This window comes from Miscanthus floridulus, chromosome 1 (assembly GCF_019320115.1).
Source record: "Miscanthus floridulus cultivar M001 chromosome 1, ASM1932011v1, whole genome shotgun sequence".
In the NCBI taxonomy this organism is placed as follows: domain Eukaryota; kingdom Viridiplantae; phylum Streptophyta; class Magnoliopsida; order Poales; family Poaceae; genus Miscanthus; species Miscanthus floridulus.
Window position 1 is genome coordinate 144,062,716 of NC_089580.1, and position 20,828 is coordinate 144,083,543.

The 20,828-nt window shown below is 48.7% G+C and overlaps 1 pseudogene; it reads right to left on the reverse strand.

The window, feature by feature from the left end:
- Positions 1–264: 264 nt before the first annotated feature.
- LOC136464674 (protein FAR1-RELATED SEQUENCE 2-like) lies at positions 265–1,359 on the reverse strand (annotated as a pseudogene).
- Between the last annotated feature and the right edge of the window lie 19,469 nt (positions 1,360–20,828).

The window sequence follows — 20,828 nt, forward strand, 5'->3', positions numbered from 1 at the left end:
GCTTTCTTTTCTACTTTAGTCTTCATTGCCTGCAGTATTTTTGCTGGTCTGTAAAGGTATTAATGCTGTGTCAAAAACTTTTGGTCTCCCTGTCATGTAATAGGGTAGTACTTAAGGAAGTGCCTTACAATATGTTTGTGTTGTGTTGCACATCATACAAGCAAACTTTATATTACAGTTCTTAAGTCTAATATAGTATGACATATGTTGATGTTTCTCTGAAAAATGTCTTGCTGACTTCTTGTTCTCTTCCACCCTCTTCTTCTACTTCTTTGTTGTAGCTGTAGAGTTGTTCTCCTCTACATCAGTGTTCTTTTTTTATGCTTTCTTCATTCTCTTTGTCTTTGGCTTACTTGGTGATGCTGTCAGGAGAAAATTTGTTCACAATGGTGTTGTTGTGTAATTGTATCAATATACATGCTAAATGATATTAGTTAGTAACAAATATGTTTTTGTGTGATATTTACCTAAAATTTCATTTGTTGTTGATTTCTTCTTCTTCTTGGTCTCTTTGTGCTTCATTTTCTCCTTTACTTCTTCTATTGCAGTCTTCATTCTCTTTGGTTTTGGTGGCCTGCATTTCTTTGTTGTTGTATTTGGATCTTGAATAATATTTTCTAAACCATTGACCTTAGTATCTGTTGTTTCACCTGTTTGTACTTATGTATGTGAGTTTGGTTCATTCTGATCGTCCTCAATGGCTTGAGGTGCTAGTAACTTTTCTAGGTGCAAGTCAATCCTTTCCATTTCTGCCATAAGGTAATCTATTGCTTCTTCCTTTTTAGATGCTTTTGAATTCAGTATAGTGGATTTCCTTGATAGTATATTGAATCTTAGCAGAGAACTTGTAGCAGCTGTTTTGTCTTCTAATCTTTGTTTGATCAATCTCATATCTTTTTTCCTCCACTTGTCTAGTATGTGCTTATCTTGTATGCTGCTAATTTCCTTTTCTATTATCACTTTCAGAATATGGGAGCAGAGTATGCCATCTTTGCTGAATTTGGCATAGATGCAACTGGATTCTTTTTTCCCTTCTGTGAGGTCAGTCAGCACTATATATTTCCTTATCCTTTGTACCTTATAAACCTGGTTGCTTCTTTGCCATACTTCAAAGGCCTTGTCTTGTTCAATTTCCTTGTAAGTGAGTGTTGAAGTATCTTTTAGCTAAACCTAGAATTTCTTGTATATGTTTCTATTGTATAACTCATGTGCTTGCTTCTCAAATGTGTATCCGAAGAGTAGTTCCTTTGGTCTTTTTTGGTTGTTGTAGTGGTCCTCTAGGCTCTCTGCTCTATCTATTGTTTCAATTATGCATTCGTACTCCCACAGAAAGCTGATAATACTATAGGTTGGACCCATATTTTCTTTGAATCTTGCATTTGTAGCCTCGCTTCTTGATGTGGTTTGGATGAAAGGAAAGAAATCATTTTTGTAGTAGACTGGCATGAATCTTTTCCTTGTCTCCCACATTTTTGTGAAGTAGTTGTTGATCTCTAGTGCTCTTTCCTTGATCATATTCTACCACAAGTACTCCAATTCCTGTTTTGTGACACAGTTGTTCACTATGTCTTCAAATTCCTCATATAGGCCATCTTTAGCTACAAATACTTTGATGTTCTTTGAGTAGTATTTAGTCTTGATGTGGAAAAGGCAATTTCTTTGCCTTGTATTTGGCATCACCTCTTCAATTGTTGTTTTCATAGCTTTGTCCTGGTCAGTTATTATAGTTTGAGGGTGCTTGCCTCCCATCGACTCTAGGAATGTTTTGAAACCCCATCTGAATGTTGTTGTTGTATCATCATGTAGGAAGGCGCATCCAAAAATGCATGTATGTCCATGGCCAGTGATTCCTACAAAAGGCGCAAAAGGTAATATGTATCTGTTTGTCATATATGTTGTGTCAAAGCTGACACAGTCTCTGAAATCTGCATAGTATTTCAGGGAAGATCCATCTCTCCAAAAGATATTTTTCACTTTGTTGTCATCATCTAACTCAAATTTGTAGAAGAAGGTAGAATCTTCACTCTTCTTGATTCTGAAGCTGTCTAATACCTTGGTCATATCTATTCCCCTTATTTCTCTATTTAACTTTGTTCTGAAGTTGCTCACGTCTTTTTCTTCACTGGTAGTGCTATAGGTCCTCCTCTGAGATATGATAGTATAGAAATCATTTTCCTTGTAGGAATATTGTTATCATTCAAGGTTCTGATTAATGACTTCTCCATTTCTGTCATATATTTGTGTCCACCGAACTGTTGGTTTCTCTGCCCTAGTTGTAGTTCATGGTTGTGCTCCAAGTCTAGCCTTATAATCCTCCAAATGTCACCTACTTCTTTCACAACCATCACACATGGGCAGTTTGTTTTTGCTATCACATTTGTTTATCTCTTTGTACCTTTTTTGCCAATATCCTTGTCAATTGCTGCCTCTTGTTGATATGTTGTTTTTGGCTCCTCTTCTTTTCCATGTTTGTGACACTTCATTGTGACTTTAGTTATCTCACCGTTCCTTTTCTTATTTCTAGTCCTGAAGACATGGACTACGACAACTTCAAACCCAGCAAGGTATGCATAGAAGTTGAAAAAGTGTTGAGCTATATTTTTTCTTTGAATTCCATACCTAAGTGTGGGGTGTGCATGCTATTGATATCTGCATTATTGCCTTCAGAAGCTGATATTTGCTCTCTACTGATGAATTCATCTATTTCCTGTTCAGTGAGTTCTTGACTTCCCTTTCCTTCTGCAGTGTCTATCTCTTCTACTGGTACTATTTCATTATTTGTTGTTTCTAAATTTGTCCTAGTCAGGTCTAATGTTGTCCTTGACACATGTTCTTCTACAACGCTTGTAGCTTCTTGTATTACTTGAAGTTGCATGTTTTTTAAGATACCATTCTGCCATTGTTCTTCTTCTTGCTCTGATAAGTATTCTTCATCCCAATTCCTGAGTTGGTAGTCCTAAAATTGTGAATAATAGTTCTAATTAATTATTTTATTTATCATACTGAATGTTGTTGTAGTAAATGTATATGTAGTTTGGGATCATGTTTTTAGAGTGTTACCTCTAAATCTGAAGTTGAGTAATTGAAATTGGTTTTTGTTTCAGGAATGTTGTTCATGTTTTCAACAGCAATCTACCAAAGAAAAAGGTTGTTAGCAATCAGGCAAGTTATTGATGTATTTTTTTCATGTTTACCTCTTTTCCTTTTTGAGCATTAGATATGGCATATTCATCTCATGTGTAATAGTTTGATATTTGTTCCTACAATTATAGAGTTCCCTGCATTTATTTTGATTAATAAATTAGATAGTTTCTGTGATAAATAAACAATAGTAAGGTGTTTGTCAATAGCTGTATTTGAATTTTGCATATCTATAATTTGTTTCTGTTTGTACCAGGAAAATATCTGGACCTAGTAACATACTTGTGTATGATCCCTGCATTTCTTGGGAAAACTATAACATGCATGAAAATTATTACATTATGAGTACACTAAATTTACAGTTGTATAGGTGGAGTAAGTTAATGAATTTTGAATTGTAAACTTGCTTACAGAGTATGTTTCTTCTTGGAGTTCCTGATTTGTTCCATGAGTAGTCCTGTTAAGCTCTCCTGTGATAATTGTATCATATTTTTAGTTGGTTTTTTTAATGGTACTAAATGGTTAATGTATGAGAAGTTTTTTGTTGCTTACCTTGCTTGTGCTGTGTAATTGAGAAATGTGTGCACTGGTTTGAGTGATTCTTGATGCATTCATGTTTGAGCTTGACCCAGAAATAGGAGTAGCTTCTTCTGTAGTTGTTCTTTGTCTTGATGTTCCATCATCTCTCTATTTTTCAATAGCTGATGTGTTATACATCTTGCTAGTAACTTCTGTATTTTCTTATTTTGAATTTCATACCTAGAAGTTGTACATGAGCCCGAAGCAGTCTTGCCATTGGTTCATTGGAGGCATTAAAGTTGTTGCTCCAAATGGATTTGCAAGGTAGCCGAATTGTGCCTGAATTTTTTAATTTTTCATGGTTATATGAATTTGATTTAGTATTTGAGTTGTACTTTTAATTAGTGAGTTTTATTTAGGTTTGAGAGGTACCTGATTTTGATTTCCTTACAATGAGGTTGCTGTAAATTTGTCCTTGTCTGTAATTCCCTGCATTGAACAAATAAGAAGAAGTTGTAAGTACCAATAGTAATTTAGATAACTAATTTTGAATTCGTCTTGCACATAACATTAGTATTGTAGTATCATTATTAGCTACATAGTTTATTTAGGATCTATTGAGACTCTAGAACGTAAAATTGTTGTACTATGTAGTAAGGTTATGGCAATCTAGCAGACTTTTGCTTACTTTTTTAGAATTGGAGCAGAAGTTGTTTGTTCTGTGCATCTAAATTATGTGGAGATCCATTACTGCTAGTACTTTGTGATTAAATTTGGTGCTTACCTGTGTTTTATCTCCTTCTTTATCCCAAGGTTGCTACTAGGATCGATTTGGAGGTTCCATTGCTCTTGGTTTCTTTGAATCCTGTAGTCAGATCTGCCTTCGATTTGTGTCCTCCTTTGTCGACTGGATGGGTCTAGTGGTTCAGGTTAGTTTCCTTTGTTTACTTGTATGCCCTTCTTTTGGTTATATCAGATTCGTTTTGACCTTCTTGGTTGGCAAGTTCGTGTTTTTTGAGTTTTGCCCCTTCCTTTTGTTCTTTTTTGCTTGAAGTGCTCTCTCTTTTGGGCTTTCTAGATATGCATATCCTGAGTTGGGCTTTTAATAAATGTTAGGTGGTTCGTGACAATGATTGGGCCTTGCTGAAGGAGTTGTTGTTATCTTTGTGGGCTTTGTTTTGGGCCTTTTTGAGTCATATTGGCTTGTTCGGTCCATTTTTAATATCAGTAACTCTTTGGTAGTTGTGCATTTACTCTCAACGTGTGGTTTATGAGTGGTCGTACTCCCTCACTAGTTTTCTCTTGATACCTGGTCCTGCATTTACTCCTAGCCTTTGCGATTCTCTCGTTGTTTCCCATTTATATGGGCGACCATTCGGATCTTGTTTTCTGAAGTGCCCTTTGTTTCTTTATAAAGCACTTGGCTTCCTCTTAGGGTTATGTTCTTCTCATTTCTATCCATTCTCTTCTTTGTGTGGCTACAACCCATTTGTGAAACATGTAAGTTTTGTTTTCTTTAAGTCTCTGTTCATCTAGATACCTAACTTCGTATGGATGTCTAAATTGTTTTGGTTGACAATCTGTTAGTTCAGTTTACTATAGATTGTGTTTAGTTCTATCTCTTTTCCTGACTATTTGAGTTTTCCTTGGTTTATGTCTATCTCATTGTTTTGCTTTTTTATCTATGTTGAAGTAGACTCTTAGGTATTTCTTAGATCAGTAGGGTTTTTAGATCTTATTGTTTTTTGTTTTTGTCATTCTCATTATTTTTTGGAAGGGTAAGGAGTGTTAGGTTTCCATTTAGTGTTTTTTTCAAGGACCATGTTGAGTCATCAATTGCCTCTGTTAGTAACTGAGCTTGCTTGTTTAGATGCTTTCTGTAACACCTCTGGTGTTACGAGCTTGCTTAGCACTTAGGTTAAGGTCAACAAAAAAACAATTTATATAAACAAAAATAAAATATAACTTGTGTGTAGTACTTATGTAGAGATGATGAGCAAGTGGTGTAGTTGAAAATGCAACTTTAATTTTTGAAAACAAATGTTGTTAACTAGTGTTCTTGAGAGCTCAAAAATCGAATCCAAAATTTAAACTAGAACTCTTCGTGAATCGGCAAGAAATTGAACTTATGTTTAAAATGCCATTTTTGGTGAATTATATTGTGCACGACTGACCCGTCCTTGTTCAGAAGTTACTGCTACATTGTGACTTCATGCTCTGTGTTTGTCTTTCCATACTCCTTTCTACGCTCTTGTCGGATCCTGGCCCTGCAGCCGTACTTGTCATTAATGGCCTTGGACACTGCTCGCCTCGAGCGCACAAAAATTCTAGCTGGTTTATTTGTAGTTACCCCACGTAGGAATCGAAGGTGGACTACGCTAGGACCACTGACCGCTCTGCCATTACATAAGGGCCTGGCCGAGCCATTGGTACCACCATGTGATGCACTCTAGCTCACTTAGCCCTTCCTCTTGAGCAAGCTTTTTTCGCTCAATCCTCCCTTGCAACCACCCATCAGGATGGCAGGAGCCTAGGTTAGCAGCCACTGCATGAACACTGAGGGTTTTCTCAAAATCCTGTATGCCACCCTACAAAAGATTGGAGTCAAAGATCGTCCCGAGTATGAGAGCCGTGAGTATGAGAAGCATGGCACTGAGCGATGTGAGGTCACCATCTAGATTGGGAAGAGTGAAGAGTTCCCCGATATCACCGAAGCCTAGAATGTGACCGCAACCGGGTTTTGCTTCGGTGACACCTTTGCCAGATCAATGAAGAGCCCATTGCTCGTACCCCCATGAGGTTATTTTCACCTTTGGAAAAGAATCGACGGGTATGGAGGGCTCGCATGGAGGCTTTGCAAGGGCGGGATGCGCAAGAAGATAGTCCAACCATGGTGCACTTAACCATGTAGGCTTTGCAAGGGCGGGATGCACAAGAAGACAGTCCAACCATGGTGCACTTAACCACATACTTGCTTACTCTGGATGTGCAGTATGCCCGGCAGACCTTGGAGCTAAGGAAGTGTATGTGCCGTGCCGAAGAAGCCGAGATCTTCTCTAGGATGCTGTAGGTGCAGCTCACTGAAGCACATGTCGATGCGGTAGCCATAGAGAGTTGTGAAACTGCCATGTCAGAAGCCCTAAAGGAGGCCGAAGATCGGCAAGTCCATCAGCTGGAGGAGGCCTACCTTGTCACCAGGGCTAAGCGTAGGACACTGGCCGCTAAAAGACAAGATCCCTTGATCTTGGAGGGAATCCCTATCCACCCACCGGAAAGAGAGAGAATCAGTGTTGCAGTACCACCTGCACCCCCACCCTCGGAGTTTTCAGAAGGAGAGCCCTTGCTTCCCCACACTCAACCACTACCATGAGAGGAAGCAAATCCATAGCTAGGCAGTAGAAGAAACCACCGAGCCCGGGGATGAAGCTATGTGGTCTGGTAAAATAGATTACTTGCCTTAGGGAGGTGTATCCGTAGTCTATGGTGTTTCTCGTTGCTATCCTCTAGTGTGTAATCCTTTTGTTGTATTTTGTCCATAGTTGTTATGATCATCTAGTCGTAGTGGGCACGCAATGTGTCGAGAGTGGGAGAGTAAGTGCATGCATGTTGTACCAGTGTAAGGGCATTTGGAATGTGCATGTTGTTTATTCCATTGTGTTTGATACGTCAATTTACCCTTAGGTTCCTTTAGACTTGCTTAGGGTTCTCGAGACGACGTCCATCAGTTATGAGAGAAGAAACCATTCTGATGCAAGCAGAATAATTAGGATTGGATAACAGAGGATATTGTATCAACTAATTGTGGATGTCCCCATAGAAAATTTGAATCTACTTGTCGATGTTTCGTACAAGCACCGGCAAGTAAATTTATAGTGATGCGCGTTAGGCCCAGATGGTGCGCTAAAGGACACAAGATTTATACTGGTTTGGGCTGAATGTCCTTACGTCCAGTCTGTGCTGCTCGTGTTATTAGCACCGAAAATAGTTCGTAGTAGGGGGTACAAATGGTCGAGAGAGGGACTGGTCCCAAGTCTCTGGTGGAAGGGTCAAAAGGATGCCAAAAGCTTGGTAGCAGCTTGACTGTGTGTAATGTGTGTTGTGTTGTCGAAAGTCCATCCCCTTGTTGGAGGAAGCACATCCCCTTTTATAGATGAAGGGGATGGCTTTACAAGTGAGAGGGCAAGGGTGCGTACGCTACCCAGCCCTGCTGTTCACGTCTACCAAGCCTTGTTTGTTCATTCCACCGGGTACGAGAGAATGGTAAGTGCCTACAATACTGTCGATGCCACTGTAGAATGTCAGGATGGCTATAGAGTACTGCTCCGCGCAGGGTATGAACGCTGGTATAGTGGTCTTGAATTATGAGCCTTGCCCAGCCTTGCTCTGCACGCCTTCTGGTTCCTATGAGTCCCTGTCAGAGGGATGCGGGGTTGGGGTCCGAAGTAGCGCTGTGGGCAAGGCCTTCCGATCGGAGAGGGCATCCGGAGGCTGAAGCGAGTGCTCTGATCTGGTGGTCCCGAGGGGCTATGAAGCGGGTGCCACTCCCTTGGGACCATAACGTGGTGACAACACATCCATCATTTGTGGAGGACGCGAGTCCTTTCTTGGACCGTAGTGGTTGTCGTATGTCTACGTCGGGTTCCGTGTCCGAGGGCTGAAGGTGGCGCCTACAACTCTGTAGGGCGAAGAGCAAGCGCCCACAACACTACTCAGGCTCTGCTACACCTAGAAGGGTCTAAAGCACCCATCCCGTCATTCCTTGGTAGTCCTTTTCCTGCCGGGGCGTAGGGTATGGTCCTCGAAGCCGCGGTTGACCCGAACATCTTGTCCTACCCTGTAGCTATCATCATGAGGGGACGGGGAGAGGTTGACAGGCGAGCTGAAACTAGTCTTTGGACATCAGGTGAGGCAAGGTCAGTCCTCAGACGTCAGATGAGCCAGAGTCTAGCCCTTAGCCCTCGAGCGAGGCGGAGCTGGCCGAAGGGTGTTGGGCGAGGTGGAACCAAACTCCTATCATTTGGGCAAGGAAAGCAGCGGCGTCCTTGTTCGTCCAGGAGTTTTTAATGTTCGATGGTTATTAGTTCCACCTCCTAAGGTACCCTGGTGTTAGGTCCCCGACAGTAGCCCCCGAGCCCCTAGGTGATTTGGACAGAATCGCTCGGGGGGTGTTTTCGATTTCGTCGGAGTTAATTTGCCAGAGGGTGCGCGCGAGCGCACCCGATGGGTGTAGCCCCTGAGCCCCCGGGTGATCTGAGTAGAGTCGCCCGGGGGGTAGTATCGGACCCTTCGTGGGTAAGGCTGAAAGACTTGGTTTTTCATTGACGGGATATTTTTAAGGGAATCGTGCTGTTTCGCTCGCGGGAATTTTAGTCAGTGCCGGCCTGGCTGGGGCCTGACTGTGGATTGAGGCCCTGGCGACGCTTGCATCCTTGAGTCTTGGTAGTTTGCGGGCCTATCCCTCGTTGGGATGGGCCTTTGGCTTCAGGACCCTAGGTGGGCCGGAAGGAAAAGCTCTGTGACCCATGTCCTCTCGATGGAGAGAGAGTCCTAGTCCGCCGGGGGAAGGCGAACCGCCCGGTGCGATTTTTCGGGAAGGGATAGGGATTGTGTGCGCGTATCCCGCGAGGTGACATGGCAGTGCCCGTGGCAGGCTCAAAGATCGAGGCGGACGGTTGCCCTTCTCGCATCTGTCACCCCTATAAAACCACGGGGTTCGCCCCCAGGGTTCCGCATTTTGCCTCCTCACCTTCACGTGCTTAGCCTCCACCGTCAATCACCTGTGCCTCTTGCACCCGTACTGCCTCCACCGTCAAACTCACTGCTGCCTTCTTCCCCGGGCTGCTCCTACCATCACAATGGACCCGGGGTACAAATCCAACATCTCTCATTAGCGCTTAGAGGACCTCATCCGCCGAGGCCTCCTTCGCCCGTTGACCGCCGCCGAGGAGTGGTGGCTGCCTGGTGAAGAGGGGGAACCGGAGCCACCTGAAGGGTACGTCGTTTCTTTTGCCCACTTCCATGAGTGAGGATACACCACGCCCGCCCATCAGTTCCTTCGGGGACTGATGGACTACTACCAGATGGAGCTTCAACACCTTACCCCCAACGGGATTTAGCACATTGCGGCGTTCGTCGCCCTGTGCGAGGGGTTCTTAGGGATCGATCCCCACTTTGACCTATGGCGGTACCTCTTTGCCATCAATTTCATGAAGAGGCAGGTTGGGAAGCAAGATCTGCATGCGCCGGTGGGGTGCGCCAGCATCCACCTTCGCAGCACCCGGGCGGGGGCGTATCCGTTGAAGCATCTGACCACCTCTAACAAGGGGTGGCATTCGCAATGGTTCTACGTCAAGAATGGCGCCACCGCTCCCTTGCTAGCCTTCACCGGGCGCTACATCTTGGAGGCCCCGAAGTCGTGGGGATGGGGCATTCAGGCCAAGGACAAGAAGCATCTCAATGGCCTTCTCGCTGCCCTCCAAACTCTGAAGGAGAGGGGTGTGAAGGGGTCAGGGATTATTGGTGCTTACCACACGAGGAGGGTTGCACCGCTGATGGCGCACGCGCTTCCCCTATATCAGATGGTGCCTGAAGCATCGTTTGAAGGGACGACGCTTGTCGATGATGTGCTCCCTCCTTCCGAGGTGGCACAGCATATTAAGGAGGCGATGGAGCCCACAAAGGACTCCGTTGGCGCCATCCTCGACTTTGTGTATCCGGTGCCGGGTCATCCCCCGATACGGCCGGAGCCGGGGTTTGTTGACTTTGTAAGTTTTCTTTTCCCTTGCTCCTCTTTTCGCTTGAAATTTCTGATCCTCTTATGCTAACCGTGGGATAGCGGGATCAGCCAGGGGGACTGTTCTTCAAGAATAGCCCAGTTCTGCTATCGAAGGACTCAGCCCGGGCGGCAGCAAATTGCACCCTGGCCAGTCGGGACAAGAAGACAAGGGAGCTCATGAAGAAGAAGGCGATACGGAAGCAGCAAGCTCGCGATCGAGGAGAGGAGACTAGCAGTGATGACGACGATGATGATGACGACGACGACGATGAGACGGCAGCCGGCGTGGATTAGGGTGACCTAGTGAATGAGGACTCGCTGTCCCTACAGGGACCCCTTCCATTCCACACGGAGGGAAGTGAGTCCACGGGGACAGTGGAGCCGGGCCTGCCTCTAGGTCCGACGGGAGCCGGAGGATCCATCGTCACCCGCAGGGTGCCGGCAGTGGATAGGTGGATGGGAGGGGACAGATCTGAGACCATCCCCGAGGTACTAGTGGAGGGGGCGGCTTTGATGCCATGGCCCATGAGCTGATGGAGGGGGGCGGTTCTAGCGCCGCGCCCCATGAGCCGATGGAGGGGAGCGGCTCTAGTGCCGCGCCCCAGAGGCAAGAGAGATGAGCCCCCCTATGTCGGAGCAGGGGGCAGGCTTAAAATGGTCCCACCCACATGAGTTGGAGCAAGGGTCTAGGGGTTCATCCCCGAAACATACCTGTCGACCAAAAGCATCAGAGTACGTCACCGATTCCCCTCGTTCTCTTCCTTTATTTTTCCGTTCCACCCTTATGCCCTTTTTCCGTTTTGCAGATTCTTGCGACGGGGCCACCCTTTGGGGCCGGCACCTAGGAAGAGCCTTGCCCTTCAGGAGGGACGTATCACGCTGCCCGGCGTCACCCCTATTTTGGGCAGGAGTGACGCTACCGCTGCTGCCTCGTTGGCTGGTCCAGCGGCGTCTGCGGTGGCGCTCGTGCCCTTGGTGGTTGTCGAGCAGGTAGCCACGACCGCAACAAGCCGGGAGCAGCCGGATGCGGCCGCGGTGGCGTCCAAGGGGGTGGCGCATTCCGTGCCCTCGACGACCCAAGTGATGGCGCTAGACATGGGCCGAGCGGAGTTGGATGCCGCCGCGGTGGCGTTTGACGGAGCAGCGCAGTTCGCACCGCCGGGGGCCCCGCTGGAGGTGGCCGCAACCACGACAAGCCTGGCGGGGTCGGATATTGCCGTGGTGGCGTTCGAGGGGATGGCTCAATCCGCACCACCGGCGATCCAGGCCATGGTGCCCGAGGCAGGCTGGATGGAGGAGGACATGGCCAGAGGGTCTTCGGTCATCATGACGATGGTGGGGAGGACCCAAAGGGACCCACCCTTGGCCCTGCGGTTAGGAGGCAGCCGCTCTCCCATGAGGAGAGAGCCGCGGCTCTGGTGGATGGCCACCGAGGACCCATCATCGGCTCTGTTCTCGCTCAATGATGCTGCTGAGAGCCTGGAGCGGGAGAATCTAGACATCGGGTTCTCGGCCGCGTTGAATGCCTTGAATGAGGCCAGTGGTGCCTTGCGCGAAATCCTCGCTCCTTCTAGCCGGGTATCCGCTTGATCTTTTCGCTTGTTCTCTTCTTTCTTCACATATTTTTTCGTGTCTTCTGATTTTGGTCCTTTTTTAGAACATTGTTGCTTGTAGCCGAGACAAGTCCTGGTTCCTTCATGAGCAAAAGGCAGAATGGGACCGCCTTGCCGAGGAGGCTAGGCTGCGAGGAGATGTAGGCACGCAACTTGCTGCCGCCCAGCAGTGGGAGGCCAAGGCGCCTCAGGACGCGGAGGAGGCTCGAGGAATGTTTGAGGATCTATCAGCGAGGGTGAAGCTGGACGAGGAGGATGCCACTAGGTTTTGAAAGGAGCGAGACGAGCTGCTACAGAAGGTTGCCGTGGCCAGTGAGCGGGCCGATGAGCTCCTGGCGGAGCTGGAGACAAAGCGAGATCTCAAGCTAAAGGCTAAGGAGAGGTCCGCAGTGTTGCAGCAGAGGGTGGACTAGGCCATCCGGGAGCACAACAAGGCACGTGGGGTGGCCGACTCCCTTCGGGCGGATCTTGGGGACGCGGTGAGTCGAAGGTTGGACGTTGAGAATGTTGTTGCTAGGCTGGAGAAGGAGCTTACCGAAGTGCGAGGAATCCTCCGGGTCGAGAGCGATGAGCACAACCTTCTGCAAGCCACTGTTGGAGTGGTCACTAACGCCCTGAGGGTGGCTCAGCCAGAAGGATCCAACTCGCTTGCAGCTCGTGCCACTAGAATCACGGCGCGGGTAGGCGAACTTGAGGAGGACGCCTTTCATGCCGGGATCACCTAAGCCTTTGCTGTCGCCCACACCCATTATGATTAGGAGATTAACCTAAAGGTAATGAGTCATGGCTTTGCGTCTATCTTTGATGACACTGAGCTAGACAAGATGGAAAAGGCAGTGGCTCCCCTTGCGCGGAACCTGGCGGACCAGCTGAAACAAGAGGTTCTCCCTTCGCAGAAGTAGTTAGCTTGATAAACACTTATTTGTAATATGTGAACAAGTGTCAATACTTTTGTGTCCTGGAAATGGTTTCCTAATTCTTGTTTTGATTGTTTGATCTTACCTTCTCTTTTTCATGATGAAAAAATATTTAGACAATCGACCCTTCCATTTGTTAAGACCGTAGGGCCCAAAGTTTTGTAGGGGAAATTTTAATTATGCTGGTGAGCGAAATTACCATAGCTGTCGGGGCGTGGGCTTTTTGTGGTCTTACTAGTCTGTTCCTTGCCGCCAGTTTTGATGCGAGGAGAAGATCTAATGTGATGTTTCTTTAGAAAGAGAAAGGAGGTACCCATACCTTTATCAGCCCCAAGTGAGATCCAACCCCTTGCGGCAGCTGGGGTCGGATGTTACTGGAGACCAGAGCGAGGGAGGCGAACTTATGTTTGTATTTGCTCGTACCCCTTACCTAGGTCTTTGATGATCGCTACGTGACCGTGCGCTATGAGCTCGCTAACAGGGATGTTCGGACGGAATCCGATCCCGTTTGCTTCGCGGCAGGGTCGGCGAAGCCCTTGGGTGGCGTTCCGTTACTCCTTTGCCCGCCTTCCAATAGATTCCCCCTCAATGGGGTTTCTATGGGCTTAGCTAGAGACTAGATTGAACAAGAAGGTTGAGATGACCCTATTCGCATTAATGCGGGTCGGGCTAAGGCCGTTGAGGCTCATCTGTGTTTTCTTCCCTGGCCCTTGTTTGACGTGAGGCGGCTCTGGACCCTTCGTTGGTTAGCCTTCAAGCCTCGGTCTCTCGATCTTGGATCAAGCGGCTCGAGCCCCCAAGCCCCTTAGGGTCTGCTAGGGGTCAGCCATGCTTTCACGCACTACCCTGTCCTCGGTTTCCATGACCAGAGGGGTAGAGTTGACGACACTTGCCTTGATGGCTCGAGTGTCACACTCAATGAGCTCGCTAACGGGTATGTTCATGTGGAATCCAGATCCATCGTTCGCTGACGGGGTCGGCAGGGCCCTCATGTGGCATTCCACTACTTCTTAACACGCCTCCTGGCAGATGCCTAAGCTGTTTGCTAGGCTCAGGTGGCCCTTTGTCCTCTCCTCGATGGAGATTCTATGGGTTTGGCTCGAGGTTAGAATCGAACGAGAAATGTCGAAATGTCCCTTTCTGCTTCTGAGCGGGGTCGGGCGAGGCCGCTGGGGCTCATTTCGGTTTTCCTCCCCTGGCTCTATTTGACATGAGGTGGCCTCAAGCCTTTCGCGGGCCAGCCTTCGAACCCCGATTGGGCGTCGCTCATATTGAATGAGGCGGCTACCGCTTCATGACACTACACGAAGCGTTGGGATGCAAGAATTTACATATGCAACGTTTGGATGTATGAATTTAGCATATAGTTTAATCGAAATGAAAGCGGGGGTTGGTAACGTTACCTTGGTGGTATGAGCCATGGGAAGCTCCTACCAGATGCGTTCGTGCTAGGTTCGGGTCCGACGTTTTTGACGAGGCCGACGTAACCTGCATAAGTATCGCTACTTTTGTTTTTGTCTCTTGGCGATGATTCGAGCCACTCGATTGATTTTTAAGCGATCTGTCAGCTTCCCCCCTGAAGGGGGGCTCTACAGGTGGACCCCTCCAAACCCCTTTTGGGAAGGCGAGAGCCAAGGCTAGTGATGTGAGGAACCATGAATGTGATTATGCTGGTGAACAAAAAACACTGTAGCTGTCAGGGCGTAGGGTCTGTTAGTTCATCCAGTTGTACTCAACGTTTTGTTTCCACACGCCGTGCTTCCGGTTTTTTAAATGTTAGGAGGGGTTGGGCTAAGAAGGTGTTTAAACAAACAGGTGCCCTCGGTAGCCCCCGAGCGATGTACGTGCCCCTACCGTTGCTGGGGTCGGAGGCTTGGTAAAGAATTCAACACTCAAAGTAAGTAAACAGGGGTACTTATCTTTCAGTTGGTCGTTTGTTGTTTTGCCTAGGCCGCCTGATCGACCCAAGAGGCCCACTGGGCTCCCCCCAGAGGGAGGTTCTGTCGTTGGGTCGTTCCATGGTCCTGCCTAGGGAAGCGGAAAGTTGCCTATAGGTGAGCATGCCCCGGTTCTCGCTTCCGGGGCGCATTAGTGGCGGGCCATGCCTGGGTGACGTTCTGGCTTACCAGGCGATGTCCCGTCGACCAGAGCATGTCCTGTCATTTTTGACGCATCCCCTCAGATTTTTGTCAGCATTGATTTCACATTTGCATTGAATAGGGGAAGGCGGAGAGTTTTTCGTCTGAACCTTTTGCCCTTCCTTAGCTGCTAAGCCCCCTCTTTAAATGGGGGGGAAGAGTTCTCACCCCACCTCCCCACCATCCTCTGAGCTGCCACCTCTTCTCCTTCTTTTTCTGCGAATGCATCGGCTCCTAAGTAAGGGAGGGTAATGCCAAGGAGAGAGGAACTCACAGATCAGCTTGTGAATCTAGAGCGTGATGTCGAGCTGGAGGTCATCCAACGTAGATGAGATGGCGTGGTTTGCCGGTGCTGAGGAGGGGTCGTTGCTGCCAAAGGAGGTAAGGCGCCGGAGGGTCCTGAGCGTTGTCGATTTTGACGTCGTTGGTTGCGGCCATCCTTCAGCGGGAGGTGCCTTTTGCCCCGACGCCGTTGTCAGGGTTGCGGCTGATGACGATGGCATAGTCCCTGGGCATCCCAGCGGAGGTGCCATTGTCGGGGTTGCGGCCGATGACGATGGCGTAGTCCCTGGGTGCCCCGGTGGAGAAACACCGTAGTCGCCGGTGTGGTGCTCGTTGTCACAGATGACGGTGCTTTCGAAGATCCGGCGAGCGGTGGGACGTCACCGATGGAGAGCATGGCGTGGCGGCCGCAGTAGACGAACTGGTCCGTGTACATGCCCGGGCGTCGCCGATGGAGAGCTTGGTGCGACGGCCGCAGTAGACGAACTGGTCCGTGTACATGCCCGAACATCGCCGATGGAGAGCTTGGCGCGGCGGCCGTAGTAGTTCTTGTAGTAAAGTTTAAGAAGGGATTTATAATTGAATAAGTTTGGGGGAGCCTCTGAGTGAACAGTCCTTTGAATTTTAGGAGTACATTAGTCCTTTGTGTGATGAAATCACTTTGTAAGTGGTGAATTTGTGCAAAAATGAACAAATTTTCATGTTTTGTTATGGCAAACAACTTTTTAGCTTCCTCTTTTTATAGAAGAGGTTTTGATGTCCTCCGACTCTTCCCGTGACATAATTTGCAAAAAACTAGGAGTGTGGGTGAATTAGTTCTGATTCATGCTGGTGAGCAAAGAGGTTGTAGCCGCTGGGGCGTGGGTTTCCCGTAGTCCTACCAGTTGTACTCAGAATTTGTTCCTGAAATCTTAGCCTTTAGGAATTGTTATGAGAAGAATGGAAAACTTAAAGAAAGTTTGCAAAGGTAACGTAGGAAGTGTTTACAAAATGTACTTGTATTATTCATATCGGCCCCGAGTGAGGTCTGACCCCTCGTGATTTGCAGGGGTCGGATGTCATTAAAGATTGAGGATTTGTAAAGACAAAGACTGATAAGAAAAAACATGCGTTTATTAAGGGTAAAAACGACGTAGCTGCTCAATGTTCTAGGCGTTGGTGAAGACCTCACCGTTGATGGTTTTCAACTTGTAGGTGCCTGGGCAAAGTACTTCCACGATGACGTACGGCCCCTCCCAGGGCGGGGAGAGCTTGTGGTGGTCCTTGTTGCTCTGCACGAGGCGGAAGATGAGGTCCCCGATGTTGAAGGCTCGGTCCTGCACCCATTGGCTGTGGTACCATCGCAACGCCTGCTGGTACTTAGCCGAACAGAGGAGGGTGATGTCACAGGCTTCATCTAGCTGGTCCATGGCATCTTGGTGGGATGCCTCGGCCCCCTGTTCGTCCTATGTGCTGATTCTTGGTGCTCCATAGTCAAGTTCTGTTGGGAGAACGACCTCAGAACCATAGACAATGAAGAAGGGTGTGTAGCCAGTGGCCCAGCTAGGAGTTGTCCTTAGGCTCTAGAGCACCGCTAGGAGCTTAGCGAGCCAGCGTGTGCCGAACTTGTTCAACCAGTTGAAGATTCTAGGCTTAAGGCCTTGTAGAAGCATCCCGTTTGCGTGCTCGACTTGCTCGTTCATCTGGGGGTGCACGACGACTGCCCAATCGATCCAAATGTGTTGTTCATCGTAGAATGGAATGAATTTCCTGCCAGTGAACTGCGTGCCATTGTCTGTGATGATGGAGTTTGGTACTCCAAAGCGATGGATGATGTCGAGGAAGAACAACACAGCTTGCTCGGATTTGATCGTGGAGATCGGTCAAGCTTCAATCCATTTTGTAAACTTGTCTATGGTGACCAGTAGATGGGTGAAGCCCCCAGGCACCTTTTTGAGTGGCCCAACCAGGTCGAGCCCCCAGACTACGAAGGGCCACGTGATGGGGATCATCTGGAGTGCCTAGGCCAGAAGGTGAATCTACCGAGCGTAGTACTGACACGCTTCACAGGTGCGTACAATTTGCTCGGCGTCGGCTACTGTGGTGGGCCAGTAGAAGCCCTGTCGGAATGTGTTTCCAACCAAGGTCCTCAGCGTGGCATGATGACCGTAGACCCCGCTGTGGATGTCGCTCAGCAGAAGTCTTCCCTATTCGCTGGGGATGCAGAGCTGTAGGATCCCGATGTGGCTCCATTTGTAGAGTTCACCCTCTACAAGAACAAAGGACTTGGCGCAGCGTGCGAGCCGTCGGGCTTCCGTCTTGTCTGCTGGTAGTGTGTCGTGGAGGAGGTAGTCGAGGAAAAGCGTTCTCCAGTCGTTGAGAGGGTCAGGCTCTGCTGCTGGACCCTCTTCAAGCTCCATGACCTCGGGGTCGGGCGGAGTAGTCGGTGGGTCGGCCCCCGGGGCCAGATCAGATGGGCCATCATCGGCCTAATCCGACCCTACGTAGCACACCGAGGGCTTGTGTTGATCGCTGGCGAAGACACCCACCGGAACTGGCTCTCGACCAGACGCTGCTTTCACGAGCACGTCGGTTGCTTCGTTGAGGTGCCTTGGGATATGATTGAGCTCGAGACCGTCAAATCTATCCTCCAGTCGTCAGACTTCTTAGCAATATGCCGTCATCTTGGTGTCGTGGCAGCTTGACTCCTTCATAACCTAGTCGACAACTAGCTGGGAGTCGCCCCTGACGTCGAGGCATCGGATGCCCAGCTCGATGGCGATTCATAGGCCGTTGATGAGCGCTTCATATTCTATGATATTGTTTGATGAGGGAAAATGGAGCCGAACCATGTACCTCATGTGGACCTCGAGGGGTGATACGAAGACTAGTCCCACACGGCGCCCTTTTTTATCAGTGATCCGTCGAAGTACATCATCCAGAATTCTTGATCGACAACTGCTGGTGGTATCTGGACTTCGGTCCACTCCACGATGAAGTCAGCCAGCACCTGGGATTTGATCGCCGTTTAGGAGGCGTAAGTAATGCCTTGATCCATCAGCTCGAGTGCCCACTTTGCGGTTCTTCTTGTAGCGTCCTGGCTACGGATGACCTCGCCGAGGGGGAACAACATCACGACTGTCATAGGGTGTGACTCAAAGTAGTGGCGTAGCTTCCTTTTGGTGATGAAGATGTTGTAGAGGAGTTTCTGGATTTGGGAGTAGTGGGTTTTGGAGTCGGATAATACCTCGCTGATGAAATATACAGGGCGCTGTACCTTGAAGGCGTGCCCCTCTTCTTCCCGCTCTACTACTAAGGCGGCGCTAACCACTTGCGTGGTGGCCGCTATGTACATGAGGAGGGATTCTCCGTTGCTTGGAGGAACCAGGACCGGGGGTTTGGTTAGAAATTGCTTGACCATGTCAAGCGCCTCCTGGGCCTCGGCTGTCCATTTGAAGCGGTCAGACTTCTTTAGGAGTCGATAAAGGGGGAGTCCTCGTTCGCCGAGGCACGAAATGAATCGACTGAGGGCGGCAAGGCACCCCATGATCCGCTGAACCCCTTTATGTTCTGGATCGGGCCCATCCATGTGATGGCTGAGGTCTTCTCTGGGTTAGCTTCGATGCTGCGCTCAGAGACAATGAAGCCGAGTAGCATGCCCCTTGGGACCCTGAAAACACATTTTTCGGGATTGAGTTTGATGCCATTTGCCTGGAGTTTCACAAAGGTTTGTTCGAGGTCGGTGACAAGGTGGTCAGCCCATTTGGACTTAACTACGATGTCATCGATGTAGGCCTCAATGGTCCACCCGATGAGGTGCCCAAAGTAGTTGAGCATATAGCGCTAGTAAGTTGCCCCTGTGTTTTTTAGACCAAACGGCATTGAAATGTTGCAGAACGATCCAAAGGGGGTGATAAAAGATGTCACGAGCTAGTCGGATTCTTTCATCATGATCTGGTGGTAGCCGGAGTATGTGTCAAGGAAGCAGAGGGTTTCGCACCCTGAGGTGGAATCGACTATTTGGTCTATGCGTGGCAAGGGAAACGGGTCCTTCGGGCATGCCTTGTTGAGGCCCGTGTAATCGACACACATCCTCCATTTCCTGCTCTTCTTTCACACAAGAACGGGATTTGCTATCCACTCTGGGTGGTGTACTTCCCTAATGAACCCAGCAGCCAATAGTTTTGCTATCTCTTCACCGATGGCCCTGTGTTTTTCTTCGTCGAAGCGGCGCAGGTGTTGCTTCATCGGCTTGGAGCCTAGGAGGATTTTCAAGGTATGCTCGGTGACCTCCCTTGGGATACTTGGCATATCCGAGGGTTTCGCAAAGATGTCTTTGTTGTCGCGGAGAAAGTCGATGAGCGCGCTTTCCTATTCGGAGGAGAGTGCGGTTCCGATGCGGACTTTTTTGCCCTCGGAGCTGTTGGGGTCTATGAGGACCTCCTTGGACCCTTCTGTCAATTCAAACAATCTGGATGATCTCTTTGCATCGAGCGCATCTCCAACGACCTCCTCCCTGAGGGCGGCGAGCTCTTCGGAGGTGACAACTGCTGTGGCGTGGCCACATCAGTCGACTTCGCATTCGTAAGCGCGACGGAAGGAGGTGCCGACGGTGATGACCCCGTGGGGGCCCGACATCTTTAGCTTGAGGTATGTATAGTTGGGGATGGCCATGAACTTCGTGTAGCATGGGTGTCTGAGGATGGCATGGCAGGTTCTGGGGAACCCTACGACATTGAAGGTGAGGATCTCAGTCCTGTAATTGGACTAATCCCCGAAAGTGATGGGCAGATCGATCTGCCCTAGCGGTATGGCTTGTCTGCCAGGTACGACACCATGGAAAGGTGCTCGGATGGGGTAGAGGTTCGTTCAGTCGATGCCCATCTCGTCGAGTGTCTTGGCGTATATGATGTTGAGGCCGCTGCCTCCATCCATTAGTACTTTCATGAGTCGCTTTGGGCCGATGATCGGATCGACAACAAGCGAGTACCTTCCCGGGTATGGGATGGTATCTGTGGGGGATAGACCCCCGGGTACCACAAGATGGTACATGGGCCGCACCATCCGAGGTGGCCCGGCCCGTGAGATCAAGGCGTGCACGGCGCTGCTTGGCGTGCATCGCAAGACATTGTAATAGTACCAAATAGGATACTTTACTTGTAACCTTGTCCCTTCGGAGTATATAAGGAGGGGCAAGGGTCCCATAGCGGATAGATCCAAAGAGGTTAATCGGTATACATCTCAATACAATACACCAAAGACACAGGACGTAGGGTATTACGTCGACCAGACGGCTCGAACCTGTCTAAATCACTGTCTCTGCGCCTTGTGTCACCATCTGGTTCCTGATTACACGCACCGTCTACCGATAATCTACCACCACGGGCACCCCCCTCAGTGGACTGCCGACCATATTTCGTCGACAGTGGTGCGCCAGGTAGGGGTCCCCTTTTAGGGGTTGTGC